The following is a 14,202-nucleotide window of genomic DNA, read 5'->3' on the forward strand; positions in this document are numbered from 1 at the left end:
CTGTCCCCCAAAAACAGTACTTCTGTCTTGTCAGGATTCAGCCCCAATCTGTTAGCCGCCATCCATCCTCCAACAGCCTCCAGGCACTCACACAGGACCTTCACCGCCTTCACTGGTTCTGATTTAAAGGAGAGGTAGAGCTGGGTGTCATCTGCATACTGATGAACACCCAGTCCAAACCCCCTGATGATCTCTCCCAGCGGCTTCATATAGATATTAAAAAGCATGGGGGAGAGGACAGAACCCTGAGGCACCCCACAAGTGAGGGCCCAAGGGTCTGAACACTCATCCCCCACCACCACTTTCTGGACACGGCCCAGGAGAAAGGAGCGGAACCACCGTATAACAGTGCCCCCAGCTCCCAGCCCCTCTAGACGGTCCAGAAGGATGTTATGGTCGATGGTGTCAAAGGCCGCTGAGAGATCCAGCAGAACTAGGAAACAGCTCTCACCTTTGTCCCTAGCCCGCCGGAGATCATCAACCAGCGCGACCAAGGCAGTTTCAGTCCCATGGTGAGGCCTGAACCCCGATTGGAAGGGATCCAAATGGTCCGCATCCTCCAGGCGTGCTTGGAGTTGTCTGGCAACCACCCGCTCAATCACCTTGCCCAAGAATGGTAAATTTGAGACTGGGCGATAGTTGGCCAAATTGGCTGGGTCTAAAGATGTTTTTTTAAGAAGCGGTTTAATGACCGCCTCTTTCAGCGGGTCTGGGAAGGCTCCCTCATAGAGGGAAGCATTCACCACCCCGCAGAGCCCATCGCCCAGCCCTTCCCGGCTCGCTTTTATCAGCCAGGATGGGCAAGGATCCAGGAGACAGGTGGTCGGTTTCACTTGTCCAAGCAGCCTGTCCACATCCTCGGAGGTAACAGATTGGAATTGATCCCATGTAACAGGACCAGACAGAACTCTAGCACTCTCCCACCCTGGCCCTGCTCCCACGGTGGAGTCTACCTCCTTCTGAATCTGAGCGACTTTATCTGCAAAAAACTTTGCAAAAGCATTGCAGGAGATCTTGGGGTCCCTACCAGGCCCCGGTGGTGCAGGTGGTTCCGATAGATTGCGAACTACCTGAAAAAGTCTCCTGCTGCTGTTTTCTGCAGATGCAATGGAGGCGGTGAAGAAGGCCCTCTTCGCCGTCGCCATTGCCACTTGGTAGGCTCGACGTTGAGCTCTAGCCCGTGTCCGGTCTGATTCAGAATGAGTTTTCCGCCACCGGCGCTCTAGCCGTCTCAACGATTGTTTCATCACCCTCAGCTCCGGGGAAAACCACGGGGCTGTCCGGGCTCCATGCAATCGGAGAGGGCGCTTCGGAGCCAGACAGTCAATAGCCCTGGTTAACTCCGCATTCCAGCGGGCCACCAGGGAATCAGCTGAAAGGCCATCAACTTGGGATAAAACATCCCCTACCACTCTCTGGAAGCCAATTGGATCCATTAAGTGGCGGGGGCGGACCATCCGAATCGGTCCCACCTCCCTGCAGAGGGGAAGGGTCGCGGAGAAGTCCAGTTGCACCAGGAAGTGATCTGACCATGGCACTTCTTTTGTTTCGCTTTTAGATAATGTCAGATCACCAACATCTGTAGAGGTAAACACCAAGTCTAAGGCATGTCCGCGGCTATGAGTTGGGCCAAACTTATTCAGGGACAGCCCCATGGAGGCCATGCTTTCCACGAAGTCCCGAGCGGCCCCTTGTAAGGTCGTGTCGGCATGGATGTTAAAATCCCCCAGGACAACCAAGCTAGGTGTCTCCAGGAGCATATCCGCCACGACCTGAAGCAGCTCGGGCAGGGAATCCTTGGTGCAGCGGGGAGGTCGGTACACCAATAGGCCTCACTGCACACCAAATCCCCAGCTGCCTTGTTCTGGAAGCAGCTTGGAAGCATACCGACTGGTGTGTTCCTCAGGGCCAATCTGTCGTGCACCAGGGAGGGGAGTCCATTGGTAAACAGGGAGAAGCCTGGATGGAAGTTACCCAAAAGCGGCTGGTTGGCCACATGTGCTGCAAGCCCAACTACCTGCCAAAAGACCGAAGCACCCTTTCCTTCAAACTCCCCCAAAGATCACCCTACACAATTCAAGGAATGAGTGTACACTGGTACCTCAGGTTAAGTACTTAATTCATTCCGGAGGTCCATTCTTAACCTGAAACTGTTCTTAACCTGAGCTACCACTTTAGCTAATGGGGCCTCCCGCTGCTGCCGCGCCGCCAGAGCACAGTGTCTGTTCTCATCCTGAAACAAAATTCTTAATCCGGGGTACTATTTCTGGGTTAGCAGAGTCTGTGACCTGAAGCATCTGTAACCCGAGGTACCACTGTACTGAAGAACTGCATTTGGACTGCAATACTTCAAGAACTGTACCAGGACTACAGTGCCCCAAGAACTGCCTCTCCCCATATGAACCGACCCTGCAGTCATCATCTGAGGCCCTACTTCATGTGCCTCCTCCGCGTGAGGTCCAGAGGGCAGCAACATGAGAACGGGCCTTTTTGGTGGTGGCTCCCCATTTGTGGAATGCTCTCCCCAGGGAAGCTCGCCTGGCGCCTTCATTACATATCTTTTAGGCATCAGGTAAAGAGATCTCTTCTGCTAGGCATTTGGCAGATAGAACAACTTATGGCCTTTTAAAGTGGGGGCAGGGGTATAGTTTTGTTTGTTATTCTGTTACATATTCTTGTGTTTTTAGTCTGTACACCACCCTGTGATTCTCAGAGGAAGGGTGGCATATAAATGTAAAAAACAAAATAAAATAAATTTAATCAATGAATGAAATAAATTTGCTGCTGTCAGAGCTGGTGGTTTGACGCATGGAGGTATCGAAGAGGTGACATGATAGAAGTTTATAGAATTATGTGTGCAGAGAGTTCCACTGGTTAACATTCAGCTTGACTGGATGGCCATGAGAAAAGGAGAAAAACTTTTCTGTATCCACCCTCTCCATGCCATCCATACTTTCGCAAACTTCTATCATGCCGTCTCTTTCACTCAAAGTCCCAAAGGCACCTCTTTGAAATGTTCTTTGACTCAGTTCCATGGGCCACTTGCTGTGTGGGCAGCTGTCTTTGGCAAAGTCTTGGGGGCTCCAAAAGCTATAATCACCAAGGACAGAGCTGCTGCTATCTCTCCCTCCCAAGGAACTAAATCACCACCTCTGAAACTCTTAAAGGCATCCGTTACATTTACGTTTATGGTCCCCCCAGGACACCCCCACGACAGCTCGCCATTACATGGCCAGCTGTTTGGCTCAACCCCGCAAACATTTAACAGTCTGGCAGGGGAGGGGGGAATGAAAGGGGCTGATTGCAATTAGAACAGCACACGCTCTCGGCGAGATTGCCACCTGGGAAATGCAAGGAAATGTCGTGTTATCTATAACACGAGAGTTGTGCATGTTTACATGAACTTCTAAATGGTAGAATCAAGGGCCAGAGGGAGAGGAGGAAATGAAGTAGGGTGCCCCCTCTCATAGAGATCTTTAAGTGGTCCCCAAAACTTACCGTAGTCTTGGGAAATGTGGTCAACCCAGTATTCCCCATGAGGGTTTAAAATGGATCCGGATTCTCATAATGCCCTTCCCACCCAGAGCCTCAATGAAACACACACACAAGTAACAGCATTTGCCCCAAATTATGGGTCGGTACATGAAAGTCTGGGAAATGAAAGGCAGTCAGAGAATACCGACAAAAACAGAGTGGCTTGCCAAATTATTGGAGTATTGGAGAGCCAGTGTGGTGTAGTGGTTAAGAGCGGTAGTCTCGTAATCTGGGGAACCGGGTTGGCGTCTCCGCTCCTCCACATGCAGCTGCTGGGTGACCTTGGGCCAGTCGCACTTCTTTGAAGTCTCTCAGCCCCACTCACCTGACAGAGTGTTTGTTGTGGGGGAGGAAGGGAAAGGAGGATGTTAGCCGCTTTGAGACTCCTGAAGGGGAGTGAAAGGCGGGATATCAAATCCAAACTCTTCTTCTTCTTCTATTACAATATATCCAAAACAACGGGAGAAATCGGAAGGATCTCAAAAGAGAAGATAGAGAAGGACTGGAAGGTGTTTAAAGGATATTTGCAAAATCATATTGAAAAATCAGAACTCCTATTAGAATAAATAAGTTCTGTTGTAAATACTGAAATACTAAATAAGATGGATAACAATGAGCAACAGAAAAAGAAGCAGAAAGTTGGTTTAAAAGTGTGTGAAAGAAAGTAATAGAAGTGGAAAGAATTTGCAATTGAGTAGATTGGAAGTCTAACACAAGGGTGGGGTGAGGGGGTGGGTGGGGAAAGGAAGTATGTGTGGGATTGAGTGTGGGTATGTATGAATATTTTTAAGGACTGTATGAAATGTATGTTTGTTTGTATATTCATAATATGAATGTATTAATGTTGAATTATTTTAATTTTATATATATATATGAGGAAAAAAGAAAGAAGGTCAATCAGAGAGGTCCTGGAGGACCATGAGACACAAATTATTTCTGAAGTTTCTCTTAAGGTGTCGGAGACGGGAAAATGCACAGACCACAAAATTCCCTTGACAGCAAAGCCTGTTGGAGATGCAAGCCTTGGCCTCCACGACTGTCAGAGACATGTCCAGCAGAGAGGAGTCTGCAGAGGGGAAGGAAGAGGCAGAGGGAAACAGGAACTTGATTCTTTCACACAACGAAAGTGAGAGAAGCCCTTCTCGCCCTGGAGCGCTGCCTGTAAGTTTTCGCAGCAGCACAGAGACGCAGGAGCAGGAGGCAGGTGGTAGGAATGTGGAGGATTCAGCTCCAGAGGAGGAGGAATTGGTTGCGCCTGAGGCTCCAAGAAGTAGGAGGCAGAGCAAAAGATTAAAACAAAGGAAGACCAGTGGGGAAGGACGTGGCGTATATCTGGCCTTGGAGGGGGCCAGAAGCCAGTCGAGTCAACTGACTCTGACAGTGAGGAATGAGTTGTGGAAGCTCGGACTGCTGAAAGCCTGTTATTGCTAAATAAACCTCAATTAGTAAAACTGCTGGGATGTGGGTGGCACTGTGGGTTAAACCACAGAGCCTAGGGCTTGCCAATCAGGTCAGCAGTTTGAATCCCTGTGATGGGGTGCCAACCTGCCAACCTAGCAGTTTGAAAGCACGATGTGCAAGTAGATAAATAGGTACCTCTCCAGCGGGAAGGTAAATGGCATTTCCGTGTGCTGCTCTGGTTTGCCAGAAGCGGCTTAGTCATGCTGGCCACATGACCCGGAAGCTGTACGCTGGCTCCCTCGGCCAGTAAAGCAAGATGAGTGCGACAACCCGAGAGTCGTCTGCAACTGGACCTAACGGTCAGGGGTCCCTTTACCTTTAACTTTAGTAAAACTGCCAGCCTTCCATGTCCTGTGTGAGAGAAGTGCTAAACCTGACAATGGCACTGGCTAAGGTAGTCCACAGCAAACAGAAAATGCACAAAGCCCACTGAGGTCCTTAGCAGCTCTTTAAAGCTGCTAGCAGGACTCCTAGCTCTTGCCTCAACTTTCATTTTACGTGGTTCATTAGCAACTCTATAAATTCCAGGTGTCCCAAGCATCTGATACACACACAACCTCTGGAGCTTTAAGAATCCTTATAAAAACCTTGAGAGATCATCCGTAGTTATTATACCCATGCTCCAGATGGGGACTAGAGAAAGATTGAGGCTGAGGGAATCATAGCTTGCCACAGCCCACCTAATGAGTCGGCACCTGAGAGGAGACCAGAACGGGACGCTCTTGCCCTGATCAACCCCTGTGCTTCCAACCAAATATAACTCCCCTTTAGTTCATTTTCTCCTCTTTTCTTTGAGTGCTGCCTTGATCTTGATTATCGCCTTTGGCTGCCACCGGCATCCAATTCCAAGGAGCCGAGAAGCACCGCCATCGTGCTTTGCTAATTCGATCGGGCTGTGGGAGAAGCAGGGCTGAGGTAATAGGCAGTGCGGCAGAGGTCAGGAGAAGCGGCCGAGCAACATTAAAAGGAAATCTCAAGCGCGGCTCCCTTCGAAGGAGAAATTTGCGCCAAACGTGCCAGAGCAACTGGCAAAACTAATAAAGAGGAGCAGCACTTTTGCTCCTTGGGTTTTGTTTTTCTCCCAACAGTGCTGTTTGTTTTCGATCGAGAGACCAATCTGGGCTGGTGCTTTTCCTCACACGCTCTGCACTGCAGTACAGTAAATACTGTACTCCCACAGGCCTGTTGATCCAGCGCCAACCCATCTCCCAGCATCCAAACCCAGCGTGACCAGGAAGGGGGGGGGGGAAGAGACAGCATTAAGCAACAGGTCTCCAGTAGACAGAAATGTGTCTCCTTCTCTCAGAGATGCTAGGAGTCTATCCTGCCTTGGTCGGATCACAGCTGTACACTACACTTCGGTTAATGTAGCCTAGCTATTCATGCACCTTTGTTGTTTATTTATTGCTTTTATGGGCCATGTCCAGTTCTGGGCACCACAGTTTTAAGAAGAACGTTGACAAGCTGGAATGTGTGCAGAGGAGGGCATCGTGGATGATAAAGGGTCTGGAAACCAAGCCTTATGAGGAATGGTTGAGGGACTTTGGTATATTTAGCATGGAGAAGAGGAGACTGGAAGAGTTGGGTTTGTCTAGCCTGGGAAAGAGGAGACTGAGAGGAGATGAAACATGACATTTATTACGGTCAGAGACCAGCTTGAAGAGAGGAGATGAGATAGCCCGTCTTCAGATATCCAAAGGGTTCACATGGAAGGTGGAACAAGCTTGTTTTCTCCTGCTACGGAGGGTAGGACCCAAACCAGTGGATTCAAATTACAAGAAAGGAGATTCCCACTAAATATTAGGAAGAACTTATTGATGTGAAGAGCTGTTCAATAGTTGAATGGGTAACCTTGGAAGGTGGTACACTCTCCTTCATTGCATGTTTCTAGAGAGAGAGTTTGGGTGGCCATCTGTCAGGGATTCCTGCATTGCAGAGGGTTGGGATGAACCTTGGGATCCCTTCCAACCTTGGGATCCCTTCCAACTCTACTATTCTATGGTTCTATATATTCCATTGATGTTGTGCTAGCAAGACCACATGGCCTTCAAAGCTCTTGAATCAGGGTTTGGGGAGTTTCCAATCTGGTGCTATTCCCTGGAAACACACCAGGCGCCCCTTCTTGGTGGACTAGCCCTCTTCTCATCATGTCAAGCTTGCTTCAGACAGGTCCTTCTGAGCCTAGGTCCTGGCCACTTGCCCCCAAAGGAAGAGAGTAATACAAACACATAGAGAGTAATACAAAGAGAGTAATACAAACTCTCTCTCTCTCACACACACACACGGTTGGTTGGTTGGTTGGTTGGTTGGTTGGTTGGTTGGTTGGTTGGTTGATTGGTTGGTTCAATATCTTATCTGTGCAGATAACATTCCTTCAGGGATGTGGATCCTAGGCCTTGAGGAAGGCAGCAAGGAGACTCATAGTTCCTGCTTTTTCACTTGCTCTTCCAGCTGTCAGGGCAGCCCACCTCAGCACCCTTCTTCCTGCTTCCCCCCATTCCAGCTTATTTTCTCCCTTCCCCGCCTGGAAATCAGAAGCATGCATCAGGGGCACCATGCAGTGATGCCTGCACTGCTGCAATTCTTCTGACTTTGCCAGGAAAGGGCATGGCTAGACACCCTCCCACTGTAGAACCTGACAGCATACTTCATGTGCAAAGTATTCTGCAATTGTTTAACAACATATCTGTATCTCTGCATCAAGACTGCTTCTATTCCTCCTCCCCCCTCCCCCCATCCTAAAATGTGTCATAATTTGATGGCGAGGGGAGAAATTTGGATTCAGTGTTTTTGCAAGGACAGAGAATTGTACCAAACGCTCACTATAATCAAAACATGATAGCAGGGCTGTGTTACGCATTTGCAGAGACGTTATCCAGAAAAGGTGGCTGTCTAAACTAGAGCACGTTCAGTAAGGAGCTGTCCAGAGTGTCGGGTGCTGAAAGTAACGGCCAGCAAAATTGCTCTCCTCTTAAGCTACTGGCAATGGGAAAGCGCAATGCAACTGCAATCGAACACTGTGGTGTGTGTGCTCTTGGAATTCCTCCCCCATCTCTAGCAAGCCTGAAGGGGGGGAAAGCAACAGCGAAATAAAATCCATATACGTTCCAATATACTAGTTGGTTCCACATGCAATAAGAAAGCGTGTATACAGGAGGTGAAAGCTGTGATTTCATTTTTACATAGCAGGCGCAACATTTATTCTCACCACCCGCAATGTGATAAGTGCCATATATTTATATATATAGGAAATCATCCCTGCAGAAATCTGGCGTCTTCGCACTTGTGCTTAAAAGGACAGATTTATGGTTTGCGTTTGCAAAGCTGTGGGTGGGTATCGACGTCGGAGTGAGCGAGGAGACGATGGGACTCTGACAGGAACCAAACACGCCAAATGAGGATGTCGTTCAAGGCCTCCCACATATAATCTGCCAGTGCTTCTTGTGTGTTCCCCAGGCTACTGCCAACTGAACTGTGCCTGTTTTGGAAAACTGTGGCGAACGTGTGTTAGCTGTACAGCAAATAGTATAAATACAAAATGGGAGGCAATCGGCTGCCACTACTAATAAGGTATATACTATGCAGAGCTAGGACGCGGGTGGCGCTGTGGGTTAAACCACAGAGCCTAGGACTTGCCGATCAGAAGGTCCGCGGTTCAAATCCCCGCGACAGGGTGAGCTCCCGTTGCTCGGTCCCCTGTTCCTGCCAACCTAGCAGTTTGAAAGCATGTCCAAGTGCAAGTAGATAAATAGGTACCGCTCCGGCGGGAAAGTAAAAGGCGTTTCTGTGCACTACTCTGGTTCGCCAGAAGCGGCTTAGTCATGCTGGCCACATGACCTGGAAGCTGTATGCCGGCTCCCTCGACCAGTACAGTGAGATGAGCGCCGCAACCCCATAGTCGGCCACGACTCAACCTAATGGTCAGGGGTCCCTTTCCCTTTACCTATGCAGAGCTAGAGAGACTGAGGCTTTGACCAGGGAAATCTCTGGCTCAGATCCTGGCCTATGCAGCCAATAAGGACTGTTCCATGTGTTCTACAGTAACACATCCAGGTTGGCCAGCCAATATATACCCAAGCAGTGGGATGGAGACAGTTCCAGCTCTCTTATATGTGTCTTTCTAGCTCTTTGTCAACAAGTAGTAAGTTGGTTGGTCTGGTTGTGGATCTCTGTAGCAAGAGGGGAGCCAGATACACCGGCCTGAGCTTGGAGAAAGGGTAGGATAATGACACAAATATTATAAAGGATCAAGAGGAGAAGGCATAATCAGTGATATGTAGCACAAATGATGGAGGAAATACATTTTCCATTACTGCAGAGGGTATGACCTGATCCAATTGATCAAAATTGATTCAAACTAAGCAGTAGGAAGAACTTTCTGATGGTATGAGCTGATGTTTTTCAGCAAAGGCTGAGCAGTCACTTATAAGGGATACTCTAGTAATGGACTTGCTGTCTAGATGAGCATCGAAGGCCCTTCTAGCTCTGTTTCATTACTCTATGCAATGCTGAACCGAACAAAAATGCTTTGACAAAACTAAGAACAAAAAAATGGGTTGGGAGGATAGTGGTACATTGGTACCATTTCTCCTTTGCTTGCCCCTCGCTAACATTTGATCTGGCCCCAATATGCTTACTGTAGATTGTGTATCATAAGATCTGCATAAAATGCCTCTGTTCAGGCCGACCCCAAGGGAGCCCCCATCCTCCCCCCTGAGCTATTTCTGCATGCTGCCCATGACTCGTGACCGCAAGGCCATGGCATGCTGTTGCGCTCCCATGTCATTGATAAAAATACTCCCCTTCATGGTGCTAAAGTGTTTGAGAGATGCCCTCAGCACAAGTATGGCTCTGCCTCAGTAGTTTTATAGTTATTGGCTATTGTTCCAGCTTCCTCAATGAAATCCAACATTAAAATGGCTTTCTATATTCCTTGAGTGCATTCATTCCATCACCTCCTGGCAGCAAAATTGGCCTTTCAGCTGTATATACTGCCTCGTGAAAGGCACTTCATAGACTCATATTTGGAGGGGGGGTGGAATCCCTCCTGAAAACACACCTTTCCCATGGAATCCTTGCCACTATTCCCTCTTGTACTTTGCTAATGTGGTGTATTGGTGCAGGGGTCAGCAAACTTTTTCAGCAGGGGGCCAGTCCACTGTCCCTCAGACCTTGTGGGGGGCCAGACTAGGGGGGTGTTTTTCAGGTGGAAAAAATGAATTCCTATGCCCCACAGATAAGCCAGAGATGCATTTTAAATAAAAGCACACATTCTACTCATGTAAAAACACCAGGCAGGCCCCACAAATAACACAGAGATGCATTTTAAATAAAAGCACACATTCTACTCATGTAAAAACATGCTGACAGTCCGCAGGTCGGATTGAGAAGGTGATTGGGCCGGCTCTGGACCCTGGGCCTGAGATTGCCTACCCATAGGTTAGAGCGTTGCTGTATGACCCAGGAGAGCAGGGTTCAAATCCACACTCAGACTTGAAGCTCACTAGGTGACCTTGGGCCAGTCAACATCTCTCAGCCTAGCCTTCCTCACAGGGTGGTTGTGAAGAAAAACCACATATATTTCCTTGGAGGAAAATACAGTATACAGTGGTACCTCGGGTTACAGACACTTTAGGTTACAGATGCTTCAGGTTACAGACTCCGCTAACCCAGAAATAGCACCTCGGCTTAAGAACTTTGCTTCAGGATGAGAACAGAAATCGTGTGGCGGCGGCACGACAGCAGCAGGAGGCCCCATTAGCTAAAGTGGTACCTCAGGTTAAGAACAGTTTCAGGTTAAGAATGGACCTCTGGAACGAATTAAGTCCTTACCCCGAGGTACCACTGTACAGATGTAACAAACAAAATAATAACTAAATAAATGTGTAAACAGAGAGATAGCAGTAATGGTAGCAGCATGTGTGTGTTTTCTGACCCAGTTATTGCAATTCTTCTGGTGCAGACATTTATCCCACTGTTTTTTTTACCATTGGAGTTACTATGCATTTTTGGGGGGGAGGGGGTGGATATTTGCAGCTGCGTACACAAGTTCATCCAGAAAGAGGCTGTAGGAGAGAGAGAAGTGCCTAGATTTAGAAACTCCTGTGCAGGTCGGGAGTTTAGGATCCTTTAACAAATGTGCATTCGGATGCACATCCAAATATGAGCTCACTGAAAACAATGGTGACGATGCCTACATTTAGATAAGCATTCCTTATATAATAACATTGAGTTATTGCATTTATATCCCAGCTTTTTCTCTAAGGAGCTCAAGGTGGCCGTACATGGTTCTCCCTCTCCTCATTTAATCCCCATGACAACTGCTGTGGGTTAAACCACAGAGCCTAGGACTTGCCGATCAGAAGGTCAGCGGTTCGAATCCCGCAATGGGGTGAGCTCCTGTTGCTCTGTCCCAGCTCCTGCCAACCTAGCAGTTTGAAAGCACGTCAAAGTGCAAGTTGATAAATAGGTACCGCTCCGGCAGAAAGGTAAACGGTGTTTCCATGCACTGCTCTGGTTCGCCAGAAGCGGCTTAGTCCTGCTGGCCACATGACCCGGAAGCTGTACGCCGGCTCCCTCGGCCAATAAAGCAAGATGAGCGCTGCAACCCCAGAGTCGGCCACGACTGGACCTAATGGTCAGGGGTCCCTTTCCCTTTCCCTTTACAACTCTGTGAGGTTGGCCAGGCTAAGAGGAAGTGACTATCACCCAAGGCCACTCAGTAAGCTCCATGTGATCACGCTGACCACTCCAGCTCCTTCCATTTTAACCATGATTCCTAAAAAAAACCAAGGGAATCCTAGGCATTCTGTGGAAATGCCATAGACAGCCAAGAGCATTGTGGAGGGGAGAAAACAGTGGCAAAAAAGTGATTGTGTTTCATGCATTCCTAACGCTACTTATTGTTGCAAAGGTTTCCAAAATACTGCAGATGAAGGACTTTGACAAACCAAGCAAGAAGGTAAGCACTTTCATTTCTCTATTTTTAATAAATTACAACGTCACCAAACCGCTTCCTTCCCTTGCTTGTAAGTTAATGGAAATCTACACAGAGTGAGTCTAGAAACATCCCCTTCTGGGCTACGGATCACAAGGGCAGGATGATGGTAGCCTGATCTCATTAATGTATATTTAGAGGCACCAAAGTGCTCTCAGATGCACACAATTAGCTTCGCCCACTAATTAGATGAAGAGGGGAGCTCCGTCTGAGGGTAGATGGTGATGTGTATTGACTGGAAAACGGGGTCTCTCTTTACAGGCAAGGAAGCTGGGATACGATGTAAGGTTAAACAATGTGTAATTGACGGGAAGCTATTATTACTATTGTTCTTGTTCTTAAAATTATTTCTGGTATCCGTGACAAGGGTAGCCAGTGACTTCCATGGGAAATGAGGAGTGGGGGGGCGGCTTTTACCCGAGCACATAAGCAGAAGGCCATTACCTCCTCCCCCTTGGCTGGTGAATGAGAAATCAGCTGTTCCGGGACTCCTGATGGTTGTGTTAAAGCCATGCCAGCACATCCATTAGAGCAAGGGGAGTCAATGCAGGTCCCAAAACGTCGCTGAGCTATGGCTCCCTCCCTCTTAATCCTACATTTATGGGATGCAAAGCCAGACAGGCCTCTTGGGTGCCTCGTCTGCTGACAGAAAAGTTATTGGTAGTAACCCCTGGCCTGTATTGGTAGTAACCCCTGGCCTTGTTCTTGCCTTGTGTAGACCCAGTGACAGGGACAACAGGACTTATTCAACATCTTTATCAACGACTTGGATGATGGACTCAAGAGCATCCTGATCAAATTTGCAGATGACACCAAACTGGGAGGGGTGGCTAACACCCCAGAGGACAGGATCACACTTCAAAACGACCTTGACAGATTAGAGAACTGGGCCAAAACAAACAAGATGAATTTTAACAGGGAGAAATGTAAAGTATTGCACTTGGGCAAAAAAAATGAGAGGCACAAATACAAGATGGGTGACACCTGGCTTGAGAGCAGTACATGTGAAAAGGATCTAGGAGTCTTGGTTGACCACAAACTTGACATGAGCCAACAGTGTGACGCGGCAGCTAAAAAAGCCAATGCAATTCTGGGCTGCATCAATAGGAGTATAGCATCTAGATCAAGGGAAGTAATAGTGCCACTGTATTCTGCTCTGGTCAGACCTCACCTGGAGTACTGTGTCCAGTTCTGGGCACCACACTTCAAGAAGGACACTGACAAACTGGAACGTGTCCAGAGGAGGGCAACCAAAATGGTCAAAGGTCTGGAAACGATGCCTTATGAGGAACGGCTAAGGGAGCTGGGCATGTTTAGCCTGGAGAAGAGGAGGTTAAGGGGTGATATGATAGCCATGTTCAAATATATAAAAGGATGTCACATAGAGGAGGGAGAAAGGTTGTTTTCTGCTGCTCCAGAGAAGCGGACACGGAGCAATGGATCCAAACTACAAGAAAGAAGATTCCATCTAAACATTAGGAAGAACTTCCTGACAGTAAGAGCTGTTCGACAGTGGAATTTGCTGCCAAGGAGTGTGGTGGAGTCTCCTTCTTTGGAGGTCTTTAAGCAGAGGCTTGACAACCATATGTCAGGAGTGCTCTGATGGTGTTTCCTGCTTGGCAGGGGGTTGGACTCGATGGCCCTTGTGGTCTCTTCCAACTCTATGATTCTATGATTCTATGATTCTATGATTCTATGACAGATGGCCATCCAACCTCTGCTTAAAAACCTTCTAGGAAGAAGAGTCCACAACCTCCCAAGAGAGACTATTCCACTGTCGAATAACTCTTACTGTCAGAAAGTTTTTCCATATGTGTAGTCAGAATCTCTTTTAACTTGTATCCATTGGTTCAAGTCCTAACCTCCAAAGCAGGAGGAAAGAAGCTTGTTCCCTCTTCCATGTGACAGCCCTTGAGATATTTGAAGATGGCTATCATATCTCTTCTCAGTCTCCTCTTTTCCAGGCTAAACGTACCCAGCTCCTTCAACTGCTCCTCATAAGGCTTATTTCTTAAACCCTTGATCATCTTGGTCACTCTCCTCTGCGCTCGTTCCAGCTTGCTATTATCCTTGCACGTTAAGCATCATGGATTTCGGAAAATATATGGTTTTCATGAACTAAAAGGGGTTTCTCAACTCTTTGGTGTTACTTTCTTCCTTGCTTTTATGTGTGTATTTCAAATCCCTACCAGTTGATTCAAGCTGATGCA

At 47.9% G+C, this 14,202-nt stretch overlaps 1 protein-coding gene across 1 annotated transcript in view; it reads right to left on the bottom strand.

The window, feature by feature from the left end:
• Nucleotides 1-14,202, bottom strand: part of PLXNA4 (plexin A4) — a 598,107-nt gene that overhangs the window by 236,971 nt on the left and 346,934 nt on the right. The gene's annotated exons all lie outside the window — the stretch shown is intronic.

The sequence above is a fragment of the Podarcis muralis genome, chromosome 10, assembly GCF_964188315.1.
Source record: "Podarcis muralis chromosome 10, rPodMur119.hap1.1, whole genome shotgun sequence".
In the NCBI taxonomy this organism is placed as follows: domain Eukaryota; kingdom Metazoa; phylum Chordata; class Lepidosauria; order Squamata; family Lacertidae; genus Podarcis; species Podarcis muralis.